The sequence below is a fragment of the Oryctolagus cuniculus genome, chromosome 12, assembly GCF_964237555.1.
Source record: "Oryctolagus cuniculus chromosome 12, mOryCun1.1, whole genome shotgun sequence".
In the NCBI taxonomy this organism is placed as follows: domain Eukaryota; kingdom Metazoa; phylum Chordata; class Mammalia; order Lagomorpha; family Leporidae; genus Oryctolagus; species Oryctolagus cuniculus.
Genome location: NC_091443.1, coordinates 21635082 through 21647877, shown reverse-complemented (window position 1 = coordinate 21647877; position 12796 = coordinate 21635082). Strand labels below are relative to the sequence as shown.

Sequence of the window (12796 nt, the reverse complement as noted above, 5' to 3'; positions counted from 1 at the left end):
TAAAGCCATAGCAGAGAGCTGTATCAGGAGAGGAGCAGCCAAGACATGAACTGTTGCCCATATGGGATGCCAGCACCACAGCCAGAGGCTTAACTTACTATGCCACAATGCCAGCTCCTTAATGTAATCAATTGCATCAACAGAATGAAGGACAAAAAATACTACATCTCAACAGATACAGGAAAAGCTTTTGACAAAATTCAACATCCTTTCATGACAAAAAAAAAAAAAAAAACTCAACAAACTAAGTATCTCAACATAATAAAGACCATCTATGAAAAGCCCACAGCAAACATCATACTCAATGTTGAAAGCTCCAAATTTTCTAAGATCAGTAACAAAACAAGGATGCCACTTCTATTCAACATAGTACTTGAAGTTCTAGCCAGAGCAATTAGATAAGAAAAAGAAATAAAAGATATTCAAGTGGATAAGGAAGAAATAAAACTGCCCTGTTTCAGGCAATATGATACAACATATAGAAGCCTTGAAAGACTCCTCTAAAAATCTGTTAAAACTAATAAACAAATTCAGCCAAGCTGTCAGATACTACAATCAACATAAAAAATAAGTTGAATTTTTTAGCTTTCATTTTTGTAAACTTTTATTTAATAAATATAAATTTTGAAAGTACAACATTTGGATTATAGCAGTTTTCCCCCCCATAACCACCCTCCCACCCACAAACCATCCCATCTCCTACTCCCTCTCCCATCCCATTCTTCATTAAGATTCATTTTTAATTATCTTTACATACAGAAGATCAACTTAGCATATACTAAGTAAAGATTTCAATAGTTTGCACCCACACAAACACACAAAGTATAAAGTACTGTTTGAACACTAGTTTTACCATTAATTCGCACGGTACAACACATTAAGGATGGATATCCAACATGGGGAGTAAGTGCACAGTGACTCCTGTTGTTGATTTAATAACTGACACTCTTATTTATGACGTCAGTAATCACCTGAAGCTGCCAAGGCTATGGAAGCCTCGAGTTCACCAACTCTGACCTTATTTAGACAAGGCCATAATCAAAATAGAAGTTCTCTCCTCCCATCAGAGAAAGGTATCTCCTACTTTGATGGCCTGTTCTTTCCGCTGGGATCTCACTCACAGAGATCTTTCATTTAGGTCATTTTTTTGCCTTAGTGACTTGGCTTTCCATGCCTGAGAAACTCTCATGGGCTTTTTAGCCAGATCCAAATGTCTTAAGGGCTGATTCTGAGGCCAGAGTGCTGTTTGGGGCATTTGCCATTCTATGAGTCTGCCGTGTATCCCGCTTCCCATGTTGGATTGTTCTCTCCTTTTTAATTATATCAGTTATTATTAGCAGACACTGGTCTTGTTTATGTGATTCCTTTGACACTTAATCCTATCTTTATGTTCAATTATGAACTTAAACTGATCACTTTAACTAGTAAGATGGTATTGGTACATGCCAACTTAATGGGATTTGGAGTCCCATGGCATGATTCTAGCTCTACCATTAGAGGTAAGTCCAAGTGAGCATGTGCCAAACTGTACATCTCCTCCCTTTCTTATTCCCACTCTTATTTTCAGTTAAATTTAAACACCTAAGATTAATTGTGTGTTAATTAAAGAGTTCAACCAATGGTATTAAGTAGAACAAGAAAATACTAAAAAGAATAAAATAGTAAGCTGTTCGTCAACAGTCAGGACAAGGGCTGATCAACACATTGTTTCTCACAGTGTCAGTTTCACTTCTACAGGTTTCCTTTTAGGTGCTCAGTTGTCACAGATCAGGAAGAACATATGATATTTGTCCCTTTGGTACTGGCTTATTTCACTCAGCATGATGTTTTCCAGATTCCTCCATTTTGTTGCAAATGACCAGATTTCCAGATTTCTTTTTTTTTTTTTACCACTATATAGTATTTTTTTATTTTTTTATTTTTTTATTTTTTTGACAGGCAAAGTGGATAGTGAGAGAGACAGAGAGAAAGGTCTTCCTTTGCCATTGGTTCACCCTCCAATGGCTGCCGCGGCCAGCGCGCTGCGGCCGGCACACCACGCTGATCCGATGGCAGGAGCCAGGTACTTATCCTGGTCTCCCATGGGGTGCAGGGCCCAAGCACTTGGGCCATCCTCCACTGCACTCCCTGGCCACAGCAGAGAGCTGGCCTGGAAGAGGGGCAACCGGGACAGAATCCGGCACCCCGACTGGGACTAGAACCCGGTGTGCCGGCGCCGCAAGGAGAAGGATTAGCCTAGTGAGCCACGGCGCCGGCCACACTATATAGTATTCTATAGAGTACATATCCCATAATTTCTTTATTCAGTCTTCTGTTGATGGGCATTTAGGTTGATTCCATGTCTTAGCTATTGTGAATTGAGCTGCAATAAGTTGCATTTCTATACACTAACAAACTATCTGAAAAAGAAATTAGGAAAACAATCTCATCTACAATAGAACCAAGACATAGAAACAACATAAATTTTTACTGACAGGCCTGGCACTGTGGCACAGCGAGTTAAAGCCCTGGCCTGCAGCACTGGCATTCCATATGGACGCCAGTCCAAGTCCCAGTTGCTCCACTTCTGATCCAGCTCCCTGATAATGGGCCTGGGAAAGCAGTGGAGGATGGCCCAGGTCCTTGGACCCCTGCACCCATGTGGGATCCCAGGAAGAAGCTCCTGGCTCCTGGCTCCTGGCTTTGGATCAGCTGAATTCTGCCTGTTATGGCCATTTGGGGAGTTAATCAGCGGATGAAAGACCTCTCCTTCTTTCTGTCTCTACCTCTCTCTGTAACTCTGTATTTCAAATAAACAAAATAAATATTTAAATATTTACCGACAAAAGGATAAAGATAATATGGTATATACTCATACACACAGTGGACTATTAGTCAGCCATCAAAAAGAATGAAATTCTTCAACATGTGATGACATGGATGAACCTTGAAGAAATTATGCTGTGTGGGGCCAGTGTCGTGGCTCACTTGGTTAATCCTCCGTCTGCGGCGCCGGCATCCCATATGGGTGACGGGCTCTAGTTCCGATTGCTCCTCTTCCAGTCCAACTCTCTGCTGTGGCCTGGGAAGGCAGTGGAGGATGGCCCAAGTGCTTGGGCGCCTGCACCCATGTGGCTCCTGGCTTCAGATCAACATAGCTCTGACCATAGCAGCTATTTGTGGAGTGAACCAATGAAAGGAAGATCTTTCTCTGTCTCTCTCTATGGCTCTACCTGTCAAAAAAGAAAGAAAGAAAGAAAGAAATTAGGCTATGTGACATAATCTAGTCACAGAAAGACAAATCTTCTCGATCCCACTTATATAAAGTGTGAAAATAGTCCAATCCATAGAACTGATGAATGGAATGGCGTATGGGCGGTGCAGACCAGAATCAGCCACTCAGATAAGAATAAGGCCCCTTTTAGTTTATGTTGGAAACTTTCCAAAGTTCACCAAAGTGTTGGGAGTTGTACAGTGGTCCTCTGTGACACAGCTTCCACAATTAACAATCATCCAGTCTCGTTTCACCCAGTCCAACCCCATCCTCACACACACACACACACACATGCACGCACACACACACACACACACACACACACATGCACGCACATCCCACAACAGAGGACCTCAGAGCAAATTCCAGATACGAAGCCTTCCCACCTGAAAATGCTCCCATGGCCGGCTGGCTCCCGAGTGCTTGCACCCACGGGCCCCTGCTCAGCTCTCAGCCCTCCCCACACCCACATATCACGGAGTCGCTCTGCACAGGTCACCCCCACCACCAGCTCTGGCTGCCTCTGTCCTCCTTCTCCATGGTTCCCTGCCCCCAGCACAATCCCCTCCCACAGCTGCAGCCCTCAATTCTTAGAGACCGACTCTCCCTTCTTTAACACTTGAACTTGACCAGAGCCCTGCCTCCTGAGAAAGCGGTGCCCTCCACTCTCACCCCCTCTGGATACAGCCCCTTTGCCTCACTTCCACCGTGGCAGGTCCTCTTGGAGGAGGGGGCTAAACGTGTGGCTTCTGCTTCCTCTCTTCATACTCACTGCTCAGTAGCTCAGGCGCTACCAGGTTAATGATTTCCACCAGACGAAACCCCCAGGCTCTCTTCAGGTGTCATCCTGCCACCGCCATGGCTTTGCTGGCCAATGTAGTACAGGTTCACGGTATGAAAGCCAGAAAAGAGAGAAGGTAACTAAGAAAATGTGAGTGACTGCTACAAATAAGATACCACGTGAAGGCTGAAGTAGAATTTCCTATGATGCGAGTCTTTCAAAGTTATTCCCTGCCATTGTTGTATATCCAGGGCTGCTTGGAAAGCTTCATGGAAAATGGAAGTAAAGGATAAGTTTATTTTGGTGCAAAAATCTTGAAATCCACACACACATTTTTACATAATATGCATTTCCATGAAACTTCCGAAGACCCCTCCTCATAGATATTTACCTACAGATATATGTATATATATGTATGTATGTATCTTTTCTAAAGGTTCATTTATTTATTTGAAAGGCAGAGTTACAGAGAAGCAGAGAGAGAGAGAGAGAGAGGTCTTCTGTCACTGGTTCACTCCCCAGATGGCTTCAATGGCAGGAGCTGGGCTGATCCGAAGCCAGGAGCTTCTTGCGGGTCTCCCATGCGGGCATAGGGGCCCAAGGACTTGGGCCATCTTCTACTGCTTTCCCAGGCCATAGCAGAGAGGTGGATCAGAAGTGGAGCAGCCGGGACCCAAACCGGTGTCCAAATGGGATGCGGGCACTGCAGACCGAGGCTTTACTCGCTATGCCACAGCGCTGACTATATATATGTATATATATATATATATAGTCTTAATTCATGTATAAAATGAATTCATCTTAATTCATGTATAAAATCTTGTAACAAGTACTGGCTTGTACGGTGCCTGACAAAAGTAGTGACTCAATAAATATTTTCTAAATCATGAGTGACCCCACTTAATAAGTCATTAATTTTGTTTGCATTTTCACAGCTGGGTGGTGTTCCACCCTTGGGCGTACTTTACCTTATTCCCTGCAGTTGGGTACTGACCTCAACCTTTTCAAATGAACAGCCCAGCACAACGGAAGCTAAGGGGACCAAGGCTTGGCAAAGGAAGACCCGTGTCCTTCCTGGCCATGGCAAATGCCAGCGATGAGGGAGGAGGCTGTGGCGCTGTCTCCGGGGCGGGCTTTTCAGGGCACACGGGACCTCACTCCCGGGACTCACCTAGGCCTGTCGTTGCAGGTGGAGATGGGCCCTGACATCCGTGAGGTCTCCTTCAGCCTCTGGGGCCAAGGCGCCCAATCCAGCTCTCCCAGAACAAAGAGCCCAGTCTCTATATCTAGAACCTCCTGCATAATTTCTATTCCTGGCTGTGAAATCTTCAGGGAAGGAGTATTCACTGAAATAGAGCTGCATTCTGTTCTTAATCAAAAATAAATGAAGAGAGGAGAGGCAGGGGGAGGAAAGAAACACGAAGTTAAAAGTCAGGACCCGAAAGCCCTCCAGCCATCGTCCTGTGGGTGTGAGTCTGGAGGACTGATACTGATCCATGCCTTGCAAACACCCTGCCCAGGGGCAGGCACCACCACCTGTGACACCAGCATCCCATATGGGCGCCGGTTCGAGTCCCAGCTGCTCCACTTCCAATCTAATCCCTGCTGATGCATCTAGGAAAGCAGTGGATGATGGTCCAAGTGCTTGGACCCCTGCACCCACATGGGAGACCTGGATGAAGCTTCCTGGCTCCTGGCTTCAGCTTGGCCCAAGCCCTGTTGTTGTGGCCATTTGGGAAGTGAATCAGAGGATGGAAGATTCTCCCTCTCCCCTGCCACCCCTACAACTCTACCTTTCAAATAAGTAGATAAATCTTAAAACACACACACACACACACACACACACACAACACTCCACCTCAGATACTAGATTGCTGGAGCATGAAAAGGAGCCCCACAAACGTGTCAGACCTAGAGCAGGGGGGGTGACACCTGTTGGTCAAATCCTGCTCACTACCTGTTTTTTATGGACCATGAGCTAGGAATGTTTTTACATTTTTTTTGTAAATTTATTCATTTATTTTAAAGGCAGAGTTACAGAGAGGCAGAGAGAGAGAGAGAGAGACCAACCCAAGCTGCTCTACTTCTAACCCAGTTCCCTGACGATGTGCCAGAGAAAGCAGTGGAGGATACCCAAGTCCTTGGGCCCCTGAAACCACGTAGGAGATGCAGGTGAAGCTCCTGGCTCCTGTTGCAGCCATTTGGTGAGTGAACCAGTGAATGACAGCTAGTGTTCTCTCTCCTCTCTTTCTCTTTCTAATTCTGACTTTAAAATAAAATAACATAAACCTTTAAAAAAAAAATTATGCTTGATGTTGAAAGGGAAACTGAGATGTGTATCCGGAGCCTTTTTAAAATGTGAAGTGGCTGAGAGGGAGTGTGGGTGCTTAGCTAGAGGGGGCACCCTGGGGTGCTGTAACTGCTCAGGATCTTGGCTGTGGTGGTGGACACATAAACCTACGCAGGTGATATCATTGTATAGAGCTTAATGCACGAGCACACACACACAGATGTCTGGGCAAATCGGAACAAGATCAGTGATTACATTACTGTCAATATCCTGGTTGTGATATTGTGCCACGGTGTTGCTAAACATCAGCGCTAGGGGGAACCTGGCACATGAACTTTCATTATCTCAATAAAATTTTCAGTGTAAAAATGAGAACTTGTCAAGATAAATGAGGTGCAGAAGCACCCCAGGTAAAACAGGAAGTTAATTTGTGGGCTATAAAAACTTGACAGCTAAGATATAAAATGTCACCGGTGGCTTGCAGGGGTTGAGGGAGGTGCTGGGGGGGCTGGGGGAATAGCTCTTCTGAGCCACCCACTCTCATTCTGTAGGGGAAGGGAAGAGAGAACTATGGTGACTTTTTTCCCCAGTAAATCACTCTATCCTTTGGAAACCCAGAGGTCCTCTGTAGCATTATTTATAAGAACAGTAAACTGGAAACAAATGAAAAGCTCATCATAACAGAAATAATCAATATATGTTATAGTTATATGATGGAATATATCATGGAACCAATTTTAAGACCTGTAAGATAAGATAGGCCTGCACAAGATACCGAGACAAGTGAAGGGAAGTCTACATGGACTTTGGGGTCTCCAAACCTTTTGACGGCTACACCAGGTGGGAGGCGGGGCGGAGACTGGAAGAACACAGGGGAAAGCGCTAACAATGAACTCCAGAGAGAAACTTGAGACAATTTGCTCAGCACCAAACAAACACGACATAAGGAGTGATCCTTGCAGATGTTGTAGAGGTGACAGGTTTTTTAAAAGTCCTTATGCCTTATCCAGTAGCAATCAAAACTGAAATCAACACAGAGGAGATGGACAGATTTTCATTCATTATTCCAGAAGGGTCCATAAATCACTTACACATTTAAAAAGTAAGGCGCATTCTTTAAAATGCTCATAGCAGTTGTTTCTGAGCGATGCAAGAGGATAACATCTTTCCTTTGCACCTGACTATACTTTCTAAATTTCCTATGATGAGTACTCAGAAAATGAGAAACCCCAAAGTAGGCTATGTTCGGAAAGACCAGGCCAGAAGGACAAGCTATTTACACGTGGATAACTGCAGCTCTGATTACATTAATCTGCAGCCAGGCCCTTTGAAGGCCACTTTACCTTTGGACTTATCAGTAAGTGGCTGCAGATACTGGACAGAGCCGCTGGCAATTCTCCTGCCCAGAAGGCCCAGCCACAAAGCTAGTGGCCTTCTGCTGGGCTCCCTGGTCAGAAGAGTTGTGTCCTGGGCTTATAGTTCTCCCTCTGAGAGCTCCCCATCCCCAACATTAACCAGGGGATTTTCTGTTCAAAATGCAATGACAAATTCTGAGTAAGTGTCCATAGGGTGCAGGCACATGTATGGTCTCAAAGCTTCCTGGGTGATTTGGGTGGGCACACATGACCAAGAGTCCTTGATTTAAATGGATTTGAGTCATTCCTTAAATCATATAAACGTATGTACCTAAAATATGTAAAGTGTGAGAATTTGTTGTAGCTGCCTTAAATATATTGGGAATCTCTGTCAGAAGGTGATGAATGATGGTTTCCGGGAGGAAAGCTGAATGGCTGGGGACAGAGAGGGAGATTCTTTACCCTTAATCCTTCCATGCTTTTTAAATTACATCAAGTGCATGGAGGAGCATACTTCAAAAAAGTCTATGGGCGGCTGGTACTGTGGCTCACTAGGCTAATCCTCCGCCTGCGGCACCGGTACTCCGGGTTCTAGTCCTGGTTGGGGCGCCGGATTCTGTCCCAGTTGCTCCTCTTCCAGTCCAGCTCTCTGCTGTGGCCCGGGAAGGCAGTGGAGGATGGCCCAAGTGCTTGGGTCCTGCACCCGCATGGGAGACCAGGAGGAAGTACCTGGCTTCTGGCTTCGGTCAGCGCAGTGTGCTTAGCCGTAGCAGCCATTTGGGGGATGAACCACCGGAAGGAAGGCTTTTCTCTCTCTCTCACTAATTCTGCCTGTCAAAAAAAAAAAAAAAAAAAAAAAAAAAGTCTATGGCAAGAAGAACCAAAAAATAAGTTGACTTTAGTGCAAAGTTTGAAAACCATGCACAGAAAATGTATATTAAGGAAAATCTATGCATAGATTTCAAAACTGGTTTGCACCAAATGAATGTACCTTTTAATTCAATTTTCCACATTTTTTAAAAAGTACTTTCATATTATCTATTAAAACAAAGTAAAAAGAAAACCAAACGTTAAAAGCATATTTGCTGGGCCGGCGCTGTGGCACAGTGGGTTAAGCTGCCATCGACAGCGCCAGCATCCCTTGTGGGCGCTGGTTCAAATCTCACAGCTGCTCCACTTCTGATCTAGCTCCTTGCTAATGGCAAGGGATAGCAACTGAAGATGTCCAAGTGCTTGGGCCCCTGCACCCATGTGGGAGACCCTGGAGAAGCTCCTGGCTCCAGGCTTCAGCCTGGCCTAGGCCTGGCCATTGTGGCCATTTAGAGAGTAAACCAACCAATGGGTAAATCTCTCTTTCCCCTTCCCCCTCCCTCCCTCTCTCTCTGCAATTCTGATTTATAAATAAATCTTTTTCTTTTTTAAAAAAGCAGATTTGCCTTGACACACTCAGCTCAACTGGATCCACTTTTCTTAGCTCAGGTTTTCAAAGCTGTGTAAACTGGGAACATTTTTCTGCAGATGTTTTTGCTAAAGAAACTTCAGAGAAAGCATGAATGACTTTAAAAGAACACTGGAAACAAACACAACAAACATAATAGATCTTACATTCTGATGCTTCTAGAACCCACTCCCCACTTCAGGGTCACACATCTGACCACTGGGCAGCACTTTAGTCAGCTAATGTGGAATAGACAAGGGTTCCCAGTTTGCGGTAAACTAAAACAATTTCATAATCTCTGAGGACAGCAGTTGCCTGGCTCCCGTGGGAGCAGAGAGAGTGGTAAACTTTTCCTTTACATTCTCTTAGGCTGTGTGAATTTTGTGCTGTGCACATGAATTACCAGACAAAAAAATGATTTTCTAAGAACGCTGAGCATGTATGACTGTGTGACCAGCTGACACGTACACTCCCACCCTAAAGCTACTCCCAGCAGCACCTTTGGGTTCAAGGGGCAAAGCTGATTGCACACAGCTTCAAACAGGTGAGGGCAGAGTGATACAAGGTCAGCTGGCGGAGGTGAAACAGCTGCAGAGCTGAGTGGGAGGTGACCTAACAGCCTGGGCCCATTGGTCAGCAGAAAGACCAACAGACAGCGTCACAGCAGGAAGCTGGCTCTTGAACCCAGTAGTGGGCGACGCATGTGTCATCCTCCATGACCCCCAGGGTACTCACTTGCAACATGGCAAACTCGGGCCAAGCATTCGGCAAGTGGGACGCCTGCAGCCTACACCTGAGTGCCTGGGTTCAAGACCCAGCTCCACTTCAGATTCCAGCTTCCTGCTAACGTGCACCTGCAGAGGCGGCAAGTGACAGTGAAGACGGCTGGGTCCCTGCCATCCGCATGGGAGACCAGGATGGAGTTCCCAGCTCCTGGCTTCAGCCTGGCCTCACCCCGCATGCTGCAGGTTTTTGGGAAGTGATCCAGTGGATGGGAGAGCTCGCTCTCTGTATTTCTGTCTCTCTCTCCATCTCTCTGCCTTTCAAATAAGATTAAAGAAAGCAAGCTCACTCTTTAAAAAAATGGAAATATTCTTCCTTGTAATACCTCTTCCAGATAGGCTGTTGACTACAACACACACACACACACCCCCATTAAATTTGGGAGATTTTTCTTCCACCCCCAAAACCTAAAATGCAGGAAAATACATTGAAGTTCTCAAGACTCGGGGTCCCAAGTTGATTTTAATCAATCTCTCTCTCTCTCTCTCTCTCTCTCTCTCTCTCACAGTGTTCTGACTTAAAAGGCAATGAGAATCCATGTTGACCTTCCCACACTTCAAGAGCCACAAGAGACTTTTTATTTTTAATTATTTTTAAATATTGAATTGATACGAAGCTACTGTTATCACACATTCATGCACGGACATGAGAAGTCACTCTTCCCCCACCCCTCCTGAAGAAGTGATTTTGACAATCATTAAGTGAGAGGTCAGATAAGGTTTCAAGTCCACGTGCTCCTTGGTCACAGGCAGGTCAGCTTCCAGGAAAGCCCAGGAATGAGACCTCATGGGAGAAGTTTTGCTCAGAGACAGTTTGTACCGGGTCTCTAGCGGTATTTTCCAAAGGCCCAGGAAAAAATAACTCTGTGGCCCCTGCTACTCAGGATGGTTTGAAACTGATCTTTGTTTCCTAGCTTTTCCTTTTCTACTCAGTTTATCCTTTGGTTTTAGAAATAAAATGGACTTGCCAAGAAAAAAAAAAAAAAAACTCCAAGAAACATACCAGCCAGCATAGACTATGACTAAACATCAGTATCATCACACATACGATGGAAATCCCACAAAAAGGCAAACGGGGGCGGGGGCGATCTCATTCGTCTTTCTGTCTGGCACATTTGCAAATGTAGGCAGCTCCAGGCAAGAGGAAGAAGAAAACCACATCCTAAACCCAGGAGGGCACCCGCAGCCTCCGCGAGGGCTCCCCGTGTTCAGGCGGCTCCCGCAGGGATCCCGCACACGCCTCCACCTCGCTCACCAACGGGGACACGACGCTTCTCTGGGCAGCACAGTCCGTTCCGGAAGTTAAGGACTTCTCCAAAGGTCAGAGGTGTGGACACACTGCTAAAACAAACAGGAGAATGTGGAAATCAGAGGAAAAGCAGGCAAATCCCAGCCAGGCTGCTAGGGAGGGGACAGGCAAAGCCACTTAACCCTGGGGTGTCCCCTCCTTACCCCACATTGGCCAGACACTGTCTCTCAGAAGGGCACGGAAATGGAACCGAAGCAGCCGAGGATGGGAGAAGCCCAAGCACACCTCCTGTCCAACCGAAATCTTGGAATTTCCCAGGGAGCGGCCCTCAAAGTGACGTCACGTCCTGCAATGCTGCACTGTTTCCAGTTTTGTAATAACCCTTCCTGCCTTAACCAAAAGCTTGGCAGCCCAGAAAGGCCCCGAGCTGAAGCCAGAGCAGCCATGTGGTCCACACTGCACAACTGAAGCCGGCCTGAAAAGGACAGAGCCAGTAAAAGGCAGGCGGGCTGCTCCATAGCTGGGGGGCAGCTCTGGGTTTCCAAGCAGAGAGATCTATGTCCAAATGAAGGGCCAGACAGACCCAGCCCAGGCTGGCTGCCTCAGGTGCAGCAGTTGAGGGATATGGAGGAGTCTGAGGCAGAAACCAACTCAACACTTCTCTACTTAGCTGCCCTCTGCGGCATTCAGCCAGCCACAGACGCCCCAGCAGGTGCACATTCACGGGGCAAAAGCAGGGCTTCTCCAAATGCAAATGACCTCATCAACGGGGAACCAGGAGAAGAGTCCATAAGAAACTTTCAGAGATACCAATATCATGTACGGATCTCATGTGTACCTTGATTCCAATAAACTACTCAAGTATGAAACACTAGGGGGAAACTGTATGCTGACCAGATGTCTGTCACTAAAGACTTCATATTTTGTGCCAGTGGATGCATCTAGTTTTGTATTTTTTTGCATGATTCCACTTCATGCAAAATGACATGAAACATGTGAATGACGTCATGTCCTGGGGTGTGCTGTGAAATGATCCCAGAGGGAGTGAAGGTATAGAAGGAACAAGAGGCCATGATTTCAGACTTCTAGAAGCTGAGCAAGGAGTCCACGAGGGCTTGTCCCCTGACTGTTGTGCAGTTTTTATTTTCCGTCATGGAAACTGGAATAAAGCAGGTGCCCCCGGGAGGAATGGGCTGCCCGGGTATCCACACTTCACCTTGAACACTCCTGTTGTGACGCCTCCACACTTCACACTCCACGGCAGCAGCAGGCGATCCAGCTTCTCCCGCAGAATCCAAGTCCTCTGTGTCCGTGGAAAGCCTTCCTAAAAACCGGGCAGCCAGCGTCGTGGCGCTGCAGGTTAAACCAGCGCTTGGAATGCTCATATCCCGTATAGAGTGCCTGGAAGAGTCCCACCTCTGCTTCCAATCCAGCTTCCTGCTAATGTGCCTGGGAGGCAGCAGGTGATGGCCCTAGAACTTAGGTTCCTGCCACTCACATGGGAACCCAGATGCAGTTCCTGGCTCCTGGCTTCCACCTGGCTGAGTTCTGGCTGTTATAGGCCTTGGGGAATAAATTAGCAGATTTAAAGTGCTCGCCCGCCCTCGCCCTCTCTCTCTCTCCCTCCACCTTTCAAATAGATGCATCT

At 46.3% G+C, this 12796-nt stretch overlaps 1 long non-coding RNA gene across 4 annotated transcripts; it reads right to left on the bottom strand.

Moving 5' to 3' along the window:
- Window positions 1-1843: 1843 nt before the first annotated feature.
- On the bottom strand, window positions 1844-11491 carry LOC138844611 (uncharacterized). 4 transcript variants are annotated; one of them, XR_011380700.1, is made up of 5 exons: window positions 11352-11491; window positions 10903-11240; window positions 8409-8510; window positions 4026-4174; window positions 1844-3212 (listed from the first exon to the last, which is right to left on the bottom strand). It is a non-coding gene; the product is annotated as an uncharacterized lncRNA (long non-coding RNA). The 4 variants fall into 4 exon arrangements; XR_011380699.1 differs by having other exon boundaries at window positions 4026-4120; XR_011380701.1 differs by having other exon boundaries at window positions 11155-11240.
- Window positions 11492-12796: the final 1305 nt, after the last annotated feature.